The sequence below is a fragment of the Phyllobates terribilis genome, unplaced genomic scaffold (genome assembly GCF_046119375.1).
Source record: "Phyllobates terribilis strain yellow unplaced genomic scaffold, ASM4611937v1 Scaffold_3189__1_contigs__length_86951, whole genome shotgun sequence".
Classification (NCBI taxonomy): domain Eukaryota; kingdom Metazoa; phylum Chordata; class Amphibia; order Anura; family Dendrobatidae; genus Phyllobates; species Phyllobates terribilis.
In genome coordinates this window covers 25,044-42,092 of record NW_027365943.1, presented here as the reverse complement: position 1 = coordinate 42,092, position 17,049 = coordinate 25,044, and the positions used below count along the sequence as shown (strand labels likewise).

The 17,049-nt window shown below is 45.3% G+C and overlaps 13 non-coding genes across 13 annotated transcripts; all 13 read left to right on the top strand.

The window, feature by feature from the left end:
• The first annotated feature begins 439 nt into the window (after positions 1–439).
• On the top strand, positions 440–630 carry LOC141247584 (U2 spliceosomal RNA). Its single transcript, XR_012311017.1, has one exon. It is a non-coding gene; the product is annotated as a U2 spliceosomal RNA (small nuclear RNA).
• A 1,115-nt stretch (positions 631–1,745) lies between these two features.
• LOC141247583 (U2 spliceosomal RNA) lies at positions 1,746–1,936 on the top strand. Its single transcript, XR_012311016.1, has one exon. It is a non-coding gene; the product is annotated as a U2 spliceosomal RNA (small nuclear RNA).
• Positions 1,937–3,051: 1,115 nt separating this feature from the next.
• On the top strand, positions 3,052–3,242 carry LOC141247615 (U2 spliceosomal RNA). Its single transcript, XR_012311046.1, has one exon. It is a non-coding gene; the product is annotated as a U2 spliceosomal RNA (small nuclear RNA).
• A 1,113-nt stretch (positions 3,243–4,355) lies between these two features.
• On the top strand, positions 4,356–4,546 carry LOC141247582 (U2 spliceosomal RNA). Its single transcript, XR_012311015.1, has one exon. It is a non-coding gene; the product is annotated as a U2 spliceosomal RNA (small nuclear RNA).
• Positions 4,547–5,660: 1,114 nt separating this feature from the next.
• Positions 5,661–5,851, top strand: LOC141247580 (U2 spliceosomal RNA). Its single transcript, XR_012311013.1, has one exon. It is a non-coding gene; the product is annotated as a U2 spliceosomal RNA (small nuclear RNA).
• A 1,113-nt stretch (positions 5,852–6,964) lies between these two features.
• LOC141247579 (U2 spliceosomal RNA) lies at positions 6,965–7,155 on the top strand. The gene has a single exon (XR_012311012.1). It is a non-coding gene; the product is annotated as a U2 spliceosomal RNA (small nuclear RNA).
• Positions 7,156–8,273: 1,118 nt separating this feature from the next.
• On the top strand, positions 8,274–8,464 carry LOC141247577 (U2 spliceosomal RNA). The gene has a single exon (XR_012311011.1). It is a non-coding gene; the product is annotated as a U2 spliceosomal RNA (small nuclear RNA).
• A 1,116-nt stretch (positions 8,465–9,580) lies between these two features.
• LOC141247576 (U2 spliceosomal RNA) lies at positions 9,581–9,771 on the top strand. Its single transcript, XR_012311010.1, has one exon. It is a non-coding gene; the product is annotated as a U2 spliceosomal RNA (small nuclear RNA).
• Positions 9,772–10,887: 1,116 nt separating this feature from the next.
• Positions 10,888–11,078, top strand: LOC141247575 (U2 spliceosomal RNA). Its single transcript, XR_012311009.1, has one exon. It is a non-coding gene; the product is annotated as a U2 spliceosomal RNA (small nuclear RNA).
• A 1,113-nt stretch (positions 11,079–12,191) lies between these two features.
• Positions 12,192–12,382, top strand: LOC141247574 (U2 spliceosomal RNA). The gene has a single exon (XR_012311008.1). It is a non-coding gene; the product is annotated as a U2 spliceosomal RNA (small nuclear RNA).
• Positions 12,383–13,498: 1,116 nt separating this feature from the next.
• LOC141247573 (U2 spliceosomal RNA) lies at positions 13,499–13,689 on the top strand. The gene has a single exon (XR_012311007.1). It is a non-coding gene; the product is annotated as a U2 spliceosomal RNA (small nuclear RNA).
• Positions 13,690–14,803: 1,114 nt separating this feature from the next.
• On the top strand, positions 14,804–14,994 carry LOC141247572 (U2 spliceosomal RNA). The gene has a single exon (XR_012311006.1). It is a non-coding gene; the product is annotated as a U2 spliceosomal RNA (small nuclear RNA).
• Positions 14,995–16,110: 1,116 nt separating this feature from the next.
• On the top strand, positions 16,111–16,301 carry LOC141247571 (U2 spliceosomal RNA). Its single transcript, XR_012311005.1, has one exon. It is a non-coding gene; the product is annotated as a U2 spliceosomal RNA (small nuclear RNA).
• The last annotated feature ends 748 nt before the right edge of the window (positions 16,302–17,049 follow it).

Sequence of the window (17,049 nt, the reverse complement as noted above, 5' to 3'; positions counted from 1 at the left end):
GGCAATGGAACGCTGGCTGCGCGTGTCATAATAGGCTCTGAGCCTTTATATACCTGCGCACAGCAGCAGCCACCTTCAGTCTGCTGCTGGACAGCCAGCAGCAGCAGCAGCAGGAGAGGTAATTAATCAGCAACCCTCCTGCTAAGGGTAGACAGCTGCTCGTTCCACCCCCCCCCCCCGCCTTAATTGGTTCTCCTCCCTTCCAACGGTGTTGAGGCGGGTGGGAACAGCCGGGGGTTGAGGGTACTGTGCTAAAAGAGGTGGAGTTATGCAGATCTAAAACGCGTGGATTGCAGCAGCAGCAAGCCGAAAAGTGCAGGCATGTGAGGGATCTAGAGGTTGACAGCATGTCTTCTTAACGGGAGTCCAGGTGGCCATCTCCACAAATGGACTTTTCAGACTCCTTGGGTGGCACCGTAGTCGGAAACCAATTCTGGTTATCGCTTCTCGGCCTTTTGGCTAAGATCAAGTGTAGTATCTGTTCTTATCAGTTTAATATCTGATACGTCCCCTATCTGGGGACCATATATTAAATGGATTTTTAGAACAGGGAGATGGAAAAAGAGCTTGCTCTGTCCACTCCACGCATTGACCTGGTATTGCAGTATCTCCAGGACCGGTGCACCCCTTCTTTAATGCAGTTTCTAAAATCAGAAAGAATTGAATTCAATGCTTTTTGTTCATTTGGCTTGTTTGTCGGATTTTGGGATGGACTCTTTGGCTTTGCTTTTCTTCTCCTCATTGGATTTTTCATGTTAAAAGTTGCAGAAGCCAGATGACAAGCTCATTTTGGTTCAACTTCAGCAACTGTGCATTGCATTGCCATGTAATGTAATGCAATGCTATCTATCTAGCTCTCCCTCTATACTTCCTTTTGGATAAACAGACATATTAGGCAAGCATTTTGGAGCTTTCACCTAAATAACTACAGGTGGTGAGATAAGCTGCACAATATAATTGACCTTTCAGTATATTGTTGCACACACACCATCTATTTAGCAAATGCCCTTGTTATCAACAGCAGCCTTTTAAACTCACCTGAGCTAACAGGTATGTGAGCTGGTTACTCTGCTGCGCTTAAAATTTCTTTTTTGGTTTGCTACAATGCCTTTTCTGAAACGTTGTCTCCCTCTGCTGGAACACTGACTTCTTTCATTTAATGCCTGCAGACTATAAAAGAGAAACCAACCCAAAAAGTTTGGTTGATTAGTCTGTGGCATTCTTTTAAACTGTTGCTTATGGCGGTCTCTGTGAGCTTCTCAGTGACATTCAGCCATCCAGGTATCCCGCCTGCAGTAGACGGAATGTGGCAATGGAACGCTGGCTGCGCGTGTCATAATAGGCTCTGAGCCTTTATATACCTGCGCACAGCAGCAGCCACCTTCAGTCTGCTGCTGGACAGCCAGCAGCAGCAGCAGCAGGAGAGGTAATTAATCAGCAACCCTCCTGCTAAGGGTAGACAGCTGCTCGTTCCACCCCCCCCCCGCCTTAATTGGTTCTCCTCCCTTCCAACGGTGTTGAGGCGGGTGGGAACAGCCGGGGGTTGAGGGTACTGTGCTAAAAGAGGTGGAGATATGCAGATCTAAAACGCGTGGATTGCAGCAGCAGCAAGCCGAAAAGTGCAGGCATGTGAGGGATCTAGAGGTTGACAGCATGTCTTCTTAACGGGAGTCCAGGTGGCCATCTCCACAAATGGACTTTTCAGAATCCTTGGGTGGCACCGTAGTCGGAAACCAATTCTGGTTATCGCTTCTCGGCCTTTTGGCTAAGATCAAGTGTAGTATCTGTTCTTATCAGTTTAATATCTGATACGTCCCCTATCTGGGGACCATATATTAAATGGATTTTTAGAACAGGGAGATGGAAAAAGAGCTTGCTCTGTCCACTCCACGCATTGACCTGGTATTGCAGTATCTCCAGGACCGGTGCACCCCTTCTTTAATGCAGTTTCTAAAATCAGAAAGAATTGAATTCAATGCTCTTTGTTCATTTGGCTTGTTTGTCGGATTTTGGGATGGACTCTTTGGCTTTGCTTTTCTTCTCCTCATTGGATTTTTCATGTTAAAAGTTGCAGAAGCCAGATGACAAGCTCATTTTGGTTCAACTTCAGCAACTGTGCATTGCATTGCCATGTAATGTAATGCAATGCTATCTATCTAGCTCTCCCTCTATACTTCCTTTTGGATAAACAGACATATTAGGCAAGCATTTTGGAGCTTTCACCTAAATAACTACAGGTGGTGAGATAAGCTGCACAATATAATTGACCTTTCAGTATATTGTTGCACACACACCATCTATTTAGCAAATGCCCTTGTTATCAACAGCAGCCTTTTAAACTCACCTGAGCTAACAGGTATGTGAGCTGGTTACTCTGCTGCGCTTAAAATTTCTTTTTTGGTTTGCTACAATGCCTTTTCTGAAACGTTGTCTCCCTCTGCTGGAACACTGACTTCTTTCATTTAATGCCTGCAGACTATAAAAGAAAAACCAACCCAAAAAGTTTGGTTGATTAGTCTGTGGCATTCTTTTAAACTGTTGCTTATGGCGGTCTCTGTGAGCTTCTCAGTGACATTCAGCCATCCAGGTATCCCGCCTGCAGTAGACGGAATGTGGCAATGGAACGCTGGCTGCGCGTGTCATAATAGGCTCTGAGCCTTTATATACCTGCGCACAGCAGCAGCCACCTTCAGTCTGCTGCTGGACAGCCAGCAGCAGCAGCAGCAGGAGAGGTAATTAATCAGCAACCCTCCTGCTAAGGGTAGACAGCTGCTCGTTCCACCCCACCCCCGCCTTAATTGGTTCTCCTCCCTTCCAACGGTGTTGAGGCGGGTGGGAACAGCCGGGAGTTGAGGGTACTGTGCTAAAAGAGGTGGAGTTATGCAGATCTAAAACGCGTGGATTGCAGCAGCAGCAAGCCGAAAAGTGCAGGCATGTGAGGGATCTAGAGGTTGACAGCATGTCTTCTTAACGGGAGTCCAGGTGGCCATCTCCACAAATGGACTTTTCAGAATCCTTGGGTGGCACCGTAGTCGGAAACCAATTCTGGTTATCGCTTCTCGGCCTTTTGGCTAAGATCAAGCGTAGTATCTGTTCTTATCAGTTTAATATCTGATACGTCCCCTATCTGGGGACCATATATTAAATGGATTTTTAGAACAGGGAGATGGAAAAAGAGCTTGCTCTGTCCACTCCACGCATTGACCTGGTATTGCAGTATCTCCAGGACCGGTGCACCCCTTCTTTAATGCAGTTTCTAAAATCAGAAAGAATTGAATTCAATGCTTTTTGTTCATTTGGCTTGTTTGTCGGATTTTGGGATGGACTCTTTGGCTTTGCTTTTCTTCTCCTCATTGGATTTTTCATGTTAAAAGTTGCAGAAGCCAGATGACAAGCTCATTTTGGTTCAACTTCAGCAACTGTGCATTGCATTGCCATGTAATGTAATGCAATGCTATCTATCTAGCTCTCCCTCTACACTTCCTTTTGGATAAACAGACATATTAGGCAAGCATTTTGGAGCTTTCACCTAAATAACTACAGGTGGTGAGATAAGCTGCACAATATAATTGACCTTTCAGTATATTGTTGCACACACACCATCTATTTAGCAAATGCCCTTGTTATCAACAGCAGCCTTTTAAACTCACCTGAGCTAACAGGTATGTGAGCTGGTTACTCTGCTGCGCTTAAAATTTCTTTTTTGGTTTGCTACAATGCCTTTTCTGAAACGTTGTCTCCCTCTGCTGGAACACTGACTTCTTTCATTTAATGCCTGCAGACTATAAAAGAGAAACCAACCCAAAAAGTTTGGTTGATTAGTCTGTGGCATTCTTTTAAACTGTTGCTTATGGCGGTCTCTGTGAGCTTCTCAGTGACATTCAGCCATCCAGGTATCCCGCCTGCAGTAGACGGAATGTGGCAATGGAACGCTGGCTGCGCGTGTCATAATAGGCTCTGAGCCTTTATATACCTGTGCACAGCAGCAGCCACCTTCAGTCTGCTGCTGGACAGCCAGCAGCAGCAGCAGGAGAGGTAATTAATCAGCAACCCTCCTGCTAAGGGTAGACAGCTGCTCGTTCCACCCCCCCCCCCGCCTTAATTGGTTCTCCTCCCTTCCAACGGTGTTGAGGCGGGTGGGAACAGCCGGGGGTTGAGGGTACTGTGCTAAAAGAGGTGGAGTTATGCAGATCTAAAACGCGTGGATTGCAGCAGCAGCAAGCCGAAAAGTGCAGGTATGTAAGGGATCTAGAGGTTGACAGCATGTCTTCTTAACGGGAGTCCAGGTGGCCATCTCCACAAATGGACTTTTCAGAATCCTTGGGTGGCACCGTAGTCGGAAACCAATTCTGGTTATCGCTTCTCGGCCTTTTGGCTAAGATCAAGTGTAGTATCTGTTCTTATCAGTTTAATATCTGATACGTCCCCTATCTGGGGACCATATATTAAATGGATTTTTAGAACAGGGAGATGGAAAAAGAGCTTGCTCTGTCCACTCCACGCATTGACCTGGTATTGCAGTATCTCCAGGACCGGTGCACCCCTTCTTTAATGCAGTTTCTAAATCAGAAAGAATTGAATTCAATGCTTTTTGTTCATTTGGCTTGTTTGTCGGATTTTGGGATGGACTCTTTGGCTTTGCTTTTCTTCTCCTCATTGGATTTTTCATGTTAAAAGTTGCAGAAGCCAGATGACAAGCTCATTTTGGTTCAACTTCAGCAACTGTGCATTGCATTGCCATGTAATGTAATGCAATGCTATCTATCTAGCTCTCCCTCTATACTTCCTTTTGGATAAACAGACATATTAGGCAAGCATTTTGGAGCTTTCACCTAAATAACTACAGGTGGTGAGATAAGCTGCACAATATAATTGACCTTTCAGTATATTGTTGCACACACACCATATATTTAGCAAATGCCCTTGTTATCAACAGCAGCCTTTTAAACTCACCTGAGCTAACAGGTATGTGAGCTGGTTACTCTGCTGCGCTTAAAATTTCTTTTTTGGTTTGCTACAATGCCTTTTCTGAAACGTTGTCTCCCTCTGCTGGAACACTGACTTCTTTCATTTAATGCCTGCAGACTATAAAAGAGAAACCAACCCAAAAAGTTTGGTTGATTAGTCTGTGGCATTCTTTTAAACTGTTGCTTATGGCGGTCTCTGTGAGCTTCTCAGTGACATTCAGCCATCCAGGTATCCCGCCTGCAGTAGACGGAATGTGGCAATGGAACGCTGGCTGCGCGTGTCATAATAGGCTCTGAGCCTTTATATACCTGCGCACAGCAGCAGCCACCTTCAGTCTGCTGCTGGACAGCCAGCAGCAGCAGCAGCAGGAGAGGTAATTAATCAGCAACCCTCCTGCTAAGGGTAGACAGCTGCTCGTTCCACCCCCCCCCCGCCTTAATTGGTTCTCCTCCCTTCCAACGGTGTTGAGGCGGGTGGGAACAGCCGGGGGTTGAGGGTACTGTGCTAAAAGAGGTGGAGTTATGCAGATCTAAAACGCGTGGATTGCAGCAGCAGCAAGCCGAAAAGTGCAGGCATGTGAGAGATCTAGAGGTTGACAGCATGTCTTCTTAACGGGAGTCCAGGTGGCCATCTCCACAAATGGACTTTTCAGAATCCTTGGGTGGCACCGTAGTCGGAAACCAATTCTGGTTATCGCTTCTCGGCCTTTTGGCTAAGATCAAGTGTAGTATCTGTTCTTATCAGTTTAATATCTGATACGTCCCCTATCTGGGGACCATATATTAAATGGATTTTTAGAACAGGGAGATGGAAAAAGAGCTTGCTCTGTCCACTCCACGCATTGACCTGGTATTGCAGTATCTCCAGGACCGGTGCACCCCTTCTTTAATGCAGTTTCTAAAATCAGAAAGAATTGAATTCAATGCTCTTTGTTCATTTGGCTTGTTTGTCGGATTTTGGGATGGACTCTTTGGCTTTGCTTTTCTTCTCCTCATTGGATTTTTCATGTTAAAAGTTGCAGAAGCCAGATGACAAGCTCATTTTGGTTCAACTTCAGCAACTGTGCATTGCATTGCCATGTAATGTAATGCAATGCTATCTATCTAGCTCTCCCTCTATACTTCCTTTTGGATAAACAGACATATTAGGCAAGCATTTTGGAGCTTTCACCTAAATAACTACAGGTGGTGAGATAAGCTGCACAATATAATTGACCTTTCAGTATATTGTTGCACACACACCATCTATTTAGCAAATGCCCTTGTTATCAACAGCAGCCTTTTAAACTCACCTGAGCTAACAGGTATGTGAGCTGGTTACTCTGCTGCGCTTAAAATTTCTTTTTTGGTTTGCTACAATGCCTTTTCTGAAACGTTGTCTCCCTCTGCTGGAACACTGACTTCTTTCGTTTAATGCCTGCAGACTATAAAAGAAAAACCAACCCAAAAAGTTTGGTTGATTAGTCTGTGGCATTCTTTTAAACTGTTGCTTATGGCGGTCTCTGTGAGCTTCTCAGTGACATTCAGCCATCCAGGTATCCCGCCTGCAGTAGACGGAATGTGGCAATGGAACGCTGGCTGCGCGTGTCATAATAGGCTCTGAGCCTTTATATACCTGTGCACAGCAGCAGCCACCTTCAGTCTGCTGCTGGACAGCCAGCAGCAGCAGCAGGAGAGGTAATTAATCAGCAACCCTCCTGCTAAGGGTAGACAGCTGCTCGTTCCACCCCCCCCCCCGCCTTAATTGGTTCTCCTCCCTTCCAACGGTGTTGAGGCGGGTGGGAACAGCCGGGGGTTGAGGGTACTGTGCTAAAAGAGGTGGAGTTATGCAGATCTAAAACGCGTGGATTGCAGCAGCAGCAAGCCGAAAAGTGCAGGCATGTGAGGGATCTAGAGGTTGACAGCATGTCTTCTTAACGGGAGTCCAGGTGGCCATCTCCACAAATGGACTTTTCAGAATCCTTGGGTGGCACCGTAGTCGGAAACCAATTCTGGTTATCGCTTCTCGGCCTTTTGGCTAAGATCAAGTGTAGTATCTGTTCTTATCAGTTTAATATCTGATACGTCCCCTATCTGGGGACCATATATTAAATGGATTTTTAGAACAGGGAGATGGAAAAAGAGCTTGCTCTGTCCACTCCACGCATTGACCTGGTATTGCAGTATCTCCAGGACCGGTGCACCCCTTCTTTAATGCAGTTTCTAAAATCAGAAAGAATTGAATTCAATGCTTTTTGTTCATTTGGCTTGTTTGTCGGATTTTGGGATGGACTCTTTGGCTTTGCTTTTCTTCTCCTCATTGGATTTTTCATGTTAAAAGTTGCAGAAGCCAGATGACAAGCTCATTTTGGTTCAACTTCAGCAACTGTGCATTGCATTGCCATGTAATGTAATGCAATGCTATCTATCTAGCTCTCCCTCTATACTTCCTTTTGGATAAACAGACATATTAGGCAAGCATTTTGGAGCTTTCACCTAAATAACTACAGGTGGTGAGATAAGCTGCACAATATAATTGACCTTTCAGTATATTGTTGCACACACACCATCTATTTAGCAAATGCCCTTGTTATCAACAGCAGCCTTTTAAACTCACCTGAGCTAACAGGTATGTGAGCTGGTTACTCTGCTGCGCTTAAAATTTCTTTTTTGGTTTGCTACAATGCCTTTTCTGAAACGTTGTCTCCCTCTGCTGGAACACTGACTTCTTTCATTTAATGCCTGCAGACTATAAAAGAGAAACCAACCCAAAAAGTTTGGTTGATTAGTCTGTGGCATTCTTTTAAACTGTTGCTTATGGCGGTCTCTGTGAGCTTCTCAGTGACATTCAGCCATCCAGGTATCCCGCCTGCAGTAGACGGAATGTGGCAATGGAACGCTGGCTGCGCGTGTCATAATAGGCTCTGAGCCTTTATATACCTGCGCACAGCAGCAGCCACCTTCAGTCTGCTGCTGGACAGCCAGCAGCAGCAGCAGCAGGAGAGGTAATTAATCAGCAACCCTCCTTCTAAGGGTAGACAGCTGCTCGTTCCACCCCCCCCCCCCCGCCTTAATTGGTTCTTCTCCCTTCCAACGGTGTTGAGGCGGGTGGGAACAGCCGGGGGTTGAGGGTACTGTGCTAAAAGAGGTGGAGTTATGCAGATCTAAAACGCGTGGATTGCAGCAGCAGCAAGCCGAAAAGTGCAGGCATGTGAGGGATCTAGAGGTTGACAGCATGTCTTCTTAACGGGAGTCCAGGTGGCCATCTCCACAAATGGACTTTTCAGAATCCTTGGGTGGCACCGTAGTCGGAAACCAATTCTGGTTATCGCTTCTCGGCCTTTTGGCTAAGATCAAGTGTAGTATCTGTTCTTATCAGTTTAATATCTGATACGTCCCCTATCTGGGGACCATATATTAAATGGATTTTTAGAACAGGGAGATGGAAAAAGAGCTTGCTCTGTCCACTCCACGCATTGACCTGGTATTGCAGTATCTCCAGGACCGGTGCACCCCTTCTTTAATGCAGTTTCTAAAATCAGAAAGAATTGAATTCAATGCTTTTTGTTCATTTGGCTTGTTTGTCGGATTTTGGGATGGACTCTTTGGCTTTGCTTTTCTTCTCCTCATTGGATTTTTCATGTTAAAAGTTGCAGAAGCCAGATGACAAGCTCATTTTGGTTCAACTTCAGCAACTGTGCATTGCATTGCCATGTAATGTAATGCAATGCTATCTATCTAGCTCTCCCTCTATACTTCCTTTTGGATAAACAGACATATTAGGCAAGCATTTTGGAGCTTTCACCTAAATAACTACAGGTGGTGAGATAAGCTGCACAATATAATTGACCTTTCAGTATATTGTTGCACACACACCATCTATTTAGCAAATGCCCTTGTTATCAACAGCAGCCTTTTAAACTCAGCTGAGCTAACAGGTATGTGAGCTGGTTACTCTGCTGCGCTTAAAATTTCTTTTTTGGTTTGCTACAATGCCTTTCCTGAAACGTTGTCTCCCTCTGCTGGAACACTGACTTCTTTCATTTAATGCCTGCAGACTATAAAAGAGAAACCAACCCAAAAAGTTTGGTTGATTAGTCTGTGGCATTCTTTTAAACTGTTGCTTATGGCGGTCTCTGTGAGCTTCTCAGTGACATTCAGCCATCCAGGTATCCCGCCTGCAGTAGACGGAATGTGGCAATGGAACGCTGGCTGCGCGTGTCATAATAGGCTCTGAGCCTTTATATACCTGCGCACAGCAGCAGCCACCTTCAGTCTGCTGCTGGACAGCCAGCAGCAGCAGCAGCAGGAGAGGTAATTAATCAGCAACCCTCCTGCTAAGGGTAGACAGCTGCTCGTTCCACCCCCCCCCCCGCCTTAATTGGTTCTCCTCCCTTCCAACGGTGTTGAGGCGGGTGGGAACAGCCGGGGGTTGAGGGTACTGTGCTAAAAGAGGTGGAGTTATGCAGATCTAAAACGCGTGGATTGCAGCAGCAGCAAGCCGAAAAGTGCAGGCATGTGAGGGATCTAGAGGTTGACAGCATGTCTTCTTAACGGGAGTCCAGGTGGCCATTTCCACAAATGGACTTTTCAGAATCCTTGGGTGGCACCGTAGTCGGAAACCAATTCTGGTTATCGCTTCTCGGCCTTTTGGCTAAGATCAAGTGTAGTATCTGTTCTTATCAGTTTAATATCTGATACGTCCCCTATCTGGGGACCATATATTAAATGGATTTTTAGAACAGGGAGATGGAAAAAGAGCTTGCTCTGTCCACTCCACGCATTGACCTGGTATTGCAGTATCTCCAGGACCGGTGCACCCCTTCTTTAATGCAGTTTCTAAAATCAGAAAGAATTGAATTCAATGCTTTTTGTTCATTTGGCTTGTTTGTCGGATTTTGGGATGGACTCTTTGGCTTTGCTTTTCTTCTCCTCATTGGATTTTTCATGTTAAAAGTTGCAGAAGCCAGATGACAAGCTCATTTTGGTTCAACTTCAGCAACTGTGCATTGCATTGCCATGTAATGTAATGCAATGCTATCTATCTAGCTCTCCCTCTATACTTCCTTTTGGATAAACAGACATATTAGGCAAGCATTTTGGAGCTTTCACCTAAATAACTACAGGTGGTGAGATAAGCTGCACAATATAATTGACCTTTCAGTATATTGTTGCACACACACCATCTATTTAGCAAATGCCCTTGTTATCAACAGCAGCCTTTTAAACTCACCTGAGCTAACAGGTATGTGAGCTGGTTACTCTGCTGCGCTTAAAATTTCTTTTTTGGTTTGCTACAATGCCTTTTCTGAAACGTTGTCTCCCTCTGCTGGAACACTGACTTCTTTCATTTAATGCCTGCAGACTATAAAAGAGAAACCAACCCAAAAAGTTTGGTTGATTAGTCTGTGGCATTCTTTTAAACTGTTGCTTATGGCGGTCTCTGTGAGCTTCTCAGTGACATTCAGCCATCCAGGTATCCCGCCTGCAGTAGACGGAATGTGGCAATGGAACGCTGGCTGCGCGTGTCATAATAGGCTCTGAGCCTTTATATACCTGCGCACAGCAGCAGCCACCTTCAGTCTGCTGCTGGACAGCCAGCAGCAGCAGCAGCAGGAGAGGTAATTAATCAGCAACCCTCCTGCTAAGGGTAGACAGCTGCTCGTTCCACCCCCCCCCCCGCCTTAATTGGTTCTCCTCCCTTCCAACGGTGTTGAGGCGGGTGGGAACAGCCGGGGGTTGAGGGTACTGTGCTAAAAGAGGTGGAGTTATGCAGATCTAAAACGCGTGGATTGCAGCAGCAGCAAGCCGAAAAGTGCAGGCATGTGAGGGATCTAGAGGTTGACAGCATGTCTTCTTAACGGGAGTCCAGGTGGCCATTTCCACAAATGGACTTTTCAGAATCCTTGGGTGGCACCGTAGTCGGAAACCAATTCTGGTTATCGCTTCTCGGCCTTTTGGCTAAGATCAAGTGTAGTATCTGTTCTTATCAGTTTAATATCTGATACGTCCCCTATCTGGGGACCATATATTAAATGGATTTTTAGAACAGGGAGATGGAAAAAGAGCTTGCTCTGTCCACTCCACGCATTGACCTGGTATTGCAGTATCTCCAGGACCGGTGCACCCCTTCTTTAATGCAGTTTCTAAAATCAGAAAGAATTGAATTCAATGCTTTTTGTTCATTTGGCTTGTTTGTCGGATTTTGGGATGGACTCTTTGGCTTTGCTTTTCTTCTCCTCATTGGATTTTTCATGTTAAAAGTTGCAGAAGCCAGATGACAAGCTCATTTTGGTTCAACTTCAGCAACTGTGCATTGCATTGCCATGTAATGTAATGCAATGCTATCTATCTAGCTCTCCCTCTATACTTCCTTTTGGATAAACAGACATATTAGGCAAGCATTTTGGAGCTTTCACCTAAATAACTACAGGTGGTGAGATAAGCTGCACAATATAATTGACCTTTCAGTATATTGTTGCACACACACCATCTATTTAGCAAATGCCCTTGTTATCAACAGCAGCCTTTTAAACTCACCTGAGCTAACAGGTATGTGAGCTGGTTACTCTGCTGCGCTTAAAATTTCTTTTTTGGTTTGCTACAATGCCTTTTCTGAAACGTTGTCTCCCTCTGCTGGAACACTGACTTCTTTCATTTAATGCCTGCAGACTATAAAAGAGAAACCAACCCAAAAAGTTTGGTTGATTAGTCTGTGGCATTCTTTTAAACTGTTGCTTATGGCGGTCTCTGTGAGCTTCTCAGTGACATTCAGCCATCCAGGTATCCCGCCTGCAGTAGACGGAATGTGGCAATGGAACGCTGGCTGCGCGTGTCATAATAGGCTCTGAGCCTTTATATACCTGCGCACAGCAGCAGCCACCTTCAGTCTGCTGCTGGACAGCCAGCAGCAGCAGCAGCAGGAGAGGTAATTAATCAGCAACCCTCCTGCTAAGGGTAGACAGCTGCTCGTTCCACCCCCCCCCCCTTAATTGGTTCTCCTCCCTTCCAACGGTGTTGAGGCGGGTGGGAACAGCCGGGGGTTGAGGGTACTGTGCTAAAAGAGGTGGAGTTATGCAGATCTAAAACGCGTGGATTGCAGCAGCAGCAAGCCGAAAAGTGCAGGCATGTGAGGGATCTAGAGGTTGACAGCATGTCTTCTTAACGGGAGTCCAGGTGGCCATCTCCACAAATGGACTTTTCAGAATCCTTGGGTGGCACCGTAGTCGGAAACCAATTCTGGTTATCGCTTCTCGGCCTTTTGGCTAAGATCAAGTGTAGTATCTGTTCTTATCAGTTTAATATCTGATACGTCCCCTATCTGGGGACCATATATTAAATGGATTTTTAGAACAGGGAGATGGAAAAAGAGCTTGCTCTGTCCACTCCACGCATTGACCTGGTATTGCAGTATCTCCAGGACCGGTGCACCCCTTCTTTAATGCAGTTTCTAAAATCAGAAAGAATTGAATTCAATGCTTTTTGTTCATTTGGCTTGTTTGTCGGATTTTGGGATGGACTCTTTGGCTTTGCTTTTCTTCTCCTCATTGGATTTTTCATGTTAAAAGTTGCAGAAGCCAGATGACAAGCTCATTTTGGTTCAACTTCAGCAACTGTGCATTGCATTGCCATGTAATGTAATGCAATGCTATCTATCTAGCTCTCCCTCTATACTTCCTTTTGGATAAACAGACATATTAGGCAAGCATTTTGGAGCTTTCACCTAAATAACTACAGGTGGTGAGATAAGCTGCACAATATAATTGACCTTTCAGTATATTGTTGCACACACACCATCTATTTAGCAAATGCCCTTGTTATCAACAGCAGCCTTTTAAACTCACCTGAGCTAACAGGTATGTGAGCTGGTTACTCTGCTGCGCTTAAAATTTCTTTTTTGGTTTGCTACAATGCCTTTTCTGAAACGTTGTCTCCCTCTGCTGGAACACTGACTTCTTTCATTTAATGCCTGCAGACTATAAAAGAGAAACCAACCCAAAAAGTTTGGTTGATTAGTCTGTGGCATTATTTTAAACTGTTGCTTATGGCGGTCTCTGTGAGCTTCTCAGTGACATTCAGCCATCCAGGTATCCCGCCTGCAGTAGACGGAATGTGGCAATGGAACGCTGGCTGCGCATGTCATAATAGGCTCTGAGCCTTTATATACCTGCGCACAGCAGCAGCCACCTTCAGTCTGCTGCTGGACAGCCAGCAGCAGCAGCAGGAGAGGTAATTAATCAGCAACCCTCCTGCTAAGGGTAGACAGCTGCTCGTTCCACCCCCCCCCCCCCCGCCTTAATTGGTTCTCCTCCCTTCCAACGGTGTTGAGGCGGGTGGGAACAGCCGGGGGTTGAGGGTACTGTGCTAAAAGAGGTGGAGTTATGCAGATCTAAAACGCGTGGATTGCAGCAGCAGCAAGCCGAAAAGTGCAGGCATGTGAGGGATCTAGAGGTTGACAGCATGTCTTCTTAACGGGAGTCCAGGTGGCCATCTCCACAAATGGACTTTTCAGAATCCTTGGGTGGCACCGTAGTCGGAAACCAATTCTGGTTATCGCTTCTCGGCCTTTTGGCTAAGATCAAGTGTAGTATCTGTTCTTATCAGTTTAATATCTGATACGTCCCCTATCTGGGGACCATATATTAAATGGATTTTTAGAACAGGGAGATGGAAAAAGAGCTTGCTCTGTCCACTCCACGCATTGACCTGGTATTGCAGTATCTCCAGGACCGGTGCACCCCTTCTTTAATGCAGTTTCTAAAATCAGAAAGAATTGAATTCAATGCTTTTTGTTCATTTGGCTTGTTTGTCGGATTTTGGGATGGACTCTTTGGCTTTGCTTTTCTTCTCCTCATTGGATTTTTCATGTTAAAAGTTGCAGAAGCCAGATGACAAGCTCATTTTGGTTCAACTTCAGCAACTGTGCATTGCATTGCCATGTAATGTAATGCAATGCTATCTATCTAGCTCTCCCTCTATACTTCCTTTTGGATAAACAGACATATTAGGCAAGCATTTTGGAGCTTTCACCTAAATAACTACAGGTGGTGAGATAAGCTGCACAATATAATTGACCTTTCAGTATATTGTTGCACACACACCATCTATTTAGCAAATGCCCTTGTTATCAACAGCAGCCTTTTAAACTCACCTGAGCTAACAGGTATGTGAGCTGGTTACTCTGCTGCGCTTAAAATTTCTTTTTTGGTTTGCTACAATGCCTTTTCTGAAACGTTGTCTCCCTCTGCTGGAACACTGACTTCTTTCATTTAATGCCTGCAGACTATAAAAGAGAAACCAACCCAAAAAGTTTGGTTGATTAGTCTGTGGCATTCTTTTAAACTGTTGCTTATGGCGGTCTCTGTGAGCTTCTCAGTGACATTCAGCCATCCAGGTATCCCGCCTGCAGTAGACGGAATGTGGCAATGGAACGCTGGCTGCGCGTGTCATAATAGGCTCTGAGCCTTCATATACCTGCGCACAGCAGCAGCCACCTTCAGTCTGCTGCTGGACAGCCAGCAGCAGCAGCAGCAGGAGAGGTAATTAATCAGCAACCCTCCTGCTAAGGGTAGACAGCTGCTCGTTCCACCCCCCCCCCGCCTTAATTGGTTCTCCTCCCTTCCAACGTGTTGAGGCGGGTGGGAACAGCCGGGGGTTGAGGGTACTGTGCTAAAAGAGGTGGAGTTATGCAGATCTAAAACGCGTGGATTGCAGCAGCAGCAAGCCGAAAAGTGCAGGCATGTGAGGGATCTAGAGGTTGACAGCATGTCTTCTTAACGGGAGTCCAGGTGGCCATTTCCACAAATGGACTTTTCAGAATCCTTGGGTGGCACCGTAGTCGGAAACCAATTCTGGTTATCGCTTCTCGGCCTTTTGGCTAAGATCAAGTGTAGTATCTGTTCTTATCAGTTTAATATCTGATACGTCCCCTATCTGGGGACCATATATTAAATGGATTTTTAGAACAGGGAGATGGAAAAAGAGCTTGCTCTGTCCACTCCACGCATTGACCTGGTATTGCAGTATCTCCAGGACCGGTGCACCCCTTCTTTAATGCAGTTTCTAAAATCAGAAAGAACTGAATTCAATGCTTTTTGTTCATTTGGCTTGTTTGTCGGATTTTGGGATGGACTCTTTGGCTTTGCTTTTCTTCTCCTCATTGGATTTTTCATGTTAAAAGTTGCAGAAGCCAGATGACAAGCTCATTTTGGTTCAACTTCAGCAACTGTGCATTGCATTGCCATGTAATGTAATGCAATGCTATCTATCTAGCTCTCCCTCTATACTTCCTTTTGGATAAACAGACATATTAGGCAAGCATTTTGGAGCTTTCACCTAAATAACTACAGGTGGTGAGATAAGCTGCACAATATAATTGACCTTTCAGTATATTGTTGCACACACACCATCTATTTAGCAAATGCCTTTGTTATCAACAGCAGCCTTTTAAACTCACCTGAGCTAACAGGTATGTGAGCTGGTTACTCTGCTGCGCTTAAAATTTCTTTTTTGGTTTGCTACAATGCCTTTTCTGAAACGTTGTCTCCCTCTGCTGGAACACTGACTTCTTTCATTTAATGCCTGCAGACTATAAAAGAGAAACCAACCCAAAAAGTTTGGTTGATTAGTCTGTGGCATTCTTTTAAACTGTTGCTTATGGCGGTCTCTGTGAGCTTCTCAGTGACATTCAGCCATCCAGGTATCCCGCCTGCAGTAGACGGAATGTGGCAATGGAACGCTGGCTGCGCGTGTCATAATAGGCTCTGAGCCTTTATATACCTGCGCACAGCAGCAGCCACCTTCAGTCTGCTGCTGGACAGCCAGCAGCAGCAGCAGCAGGAGAGGTAATTAATCAGCAACCCTCCTGCTAAGGGTAGACAGCTGCTCGTTCCACCCCCCCCCCCGCCTTAATTGGTTCTCCTCCCTTCCAACGGTGTTGAGGCGGGTGGGAACAGCCGAGGGTTGAGGGTACTGTGCTAAAAGAGGTGGAGTTATGCAGATCTAAAACGCATGGATTGCAGCAGCAGCAAGCCGAAAAGTGCAGGCATGTGAGGGATCTAGAGGTTGACAGCATGTCTTCTTAACGGGAGTCCAGGTGGCCATTTCCACAAATGGACTTTTCAGAATCCTTGGGTGGCACCGTAGTCGGAAACCAATTCTGGTTATCGCTTCTCGGCCTTTTGGCTAAGATCAAGTGTAGTATCTGTTCTTATCAGTTTAATATCTGATACGTCCCCTATCTGGGGACCATATATTAAATGGATTTTTAGAACAGGGAGATGGAAAAAGAGCTTGCTCTGTCCACTCCACGCATTGACCTGGTATTGCAGTATCTCCAGGACCGGTGCACCCCTTCTTTAATGCAGTTTCTAAAATCAGAAAGAATTGAATTCAATGCTTTTTGTTCATTTGGCTTGTTTGTCGGATTTTGGGATGGACTCTTTGGCTTTGCTTTTCTTCTCCTCATTGGATTTTTCATGTTAAAAGTTGCAGAAGCCAGATGACAAGCTCATTTTGGTTCAACTTCAGCAACTGTGCATTGCATTGCCATGTAATGTAATGCAATGCTATCTATCTAGCTCTCCCTCTATACTTCCTTTTGGATAAACAGACATATTAGGCAAGCATTTTGGAGCTTTCACCTAAATAACTACAGGTGGTGAGATAAGCTGCACAATATAATTGACCTTTCAGTATATTGTTGCACACACACCATCTATTTAGCAAATGCCTTTGTTATCAACAGCAGCCTTTTAAACTCACCTGAGCTAACAGGTATGTGAGCTGGTTACTCTGCTGCGCTTAAAATTTCTTTTTTGGTTTGCTACAATGCCTTTTCTGAAACGTTGTCTCCCTCTGCTGGAACACTGACTTCTTTCATTTAATGCCTGCAGACTATAAAAGAGAAACCAACCCAAAAAGTTTGGTTGATTAGTCTGTGGCATTCTTTTAAACTGTTGCTTATGGCGGTCTCTGTGAGCTTCTCAGTGACATTCAGCCATCCAGGTATCCCGCCTGCAGTAGACGGAATGTGGCAATGGAACGCTGGCTGCGCGTGTCATAATAGGCTCTGAGCCTTTATATACCTGCGCACAGCAGCAGC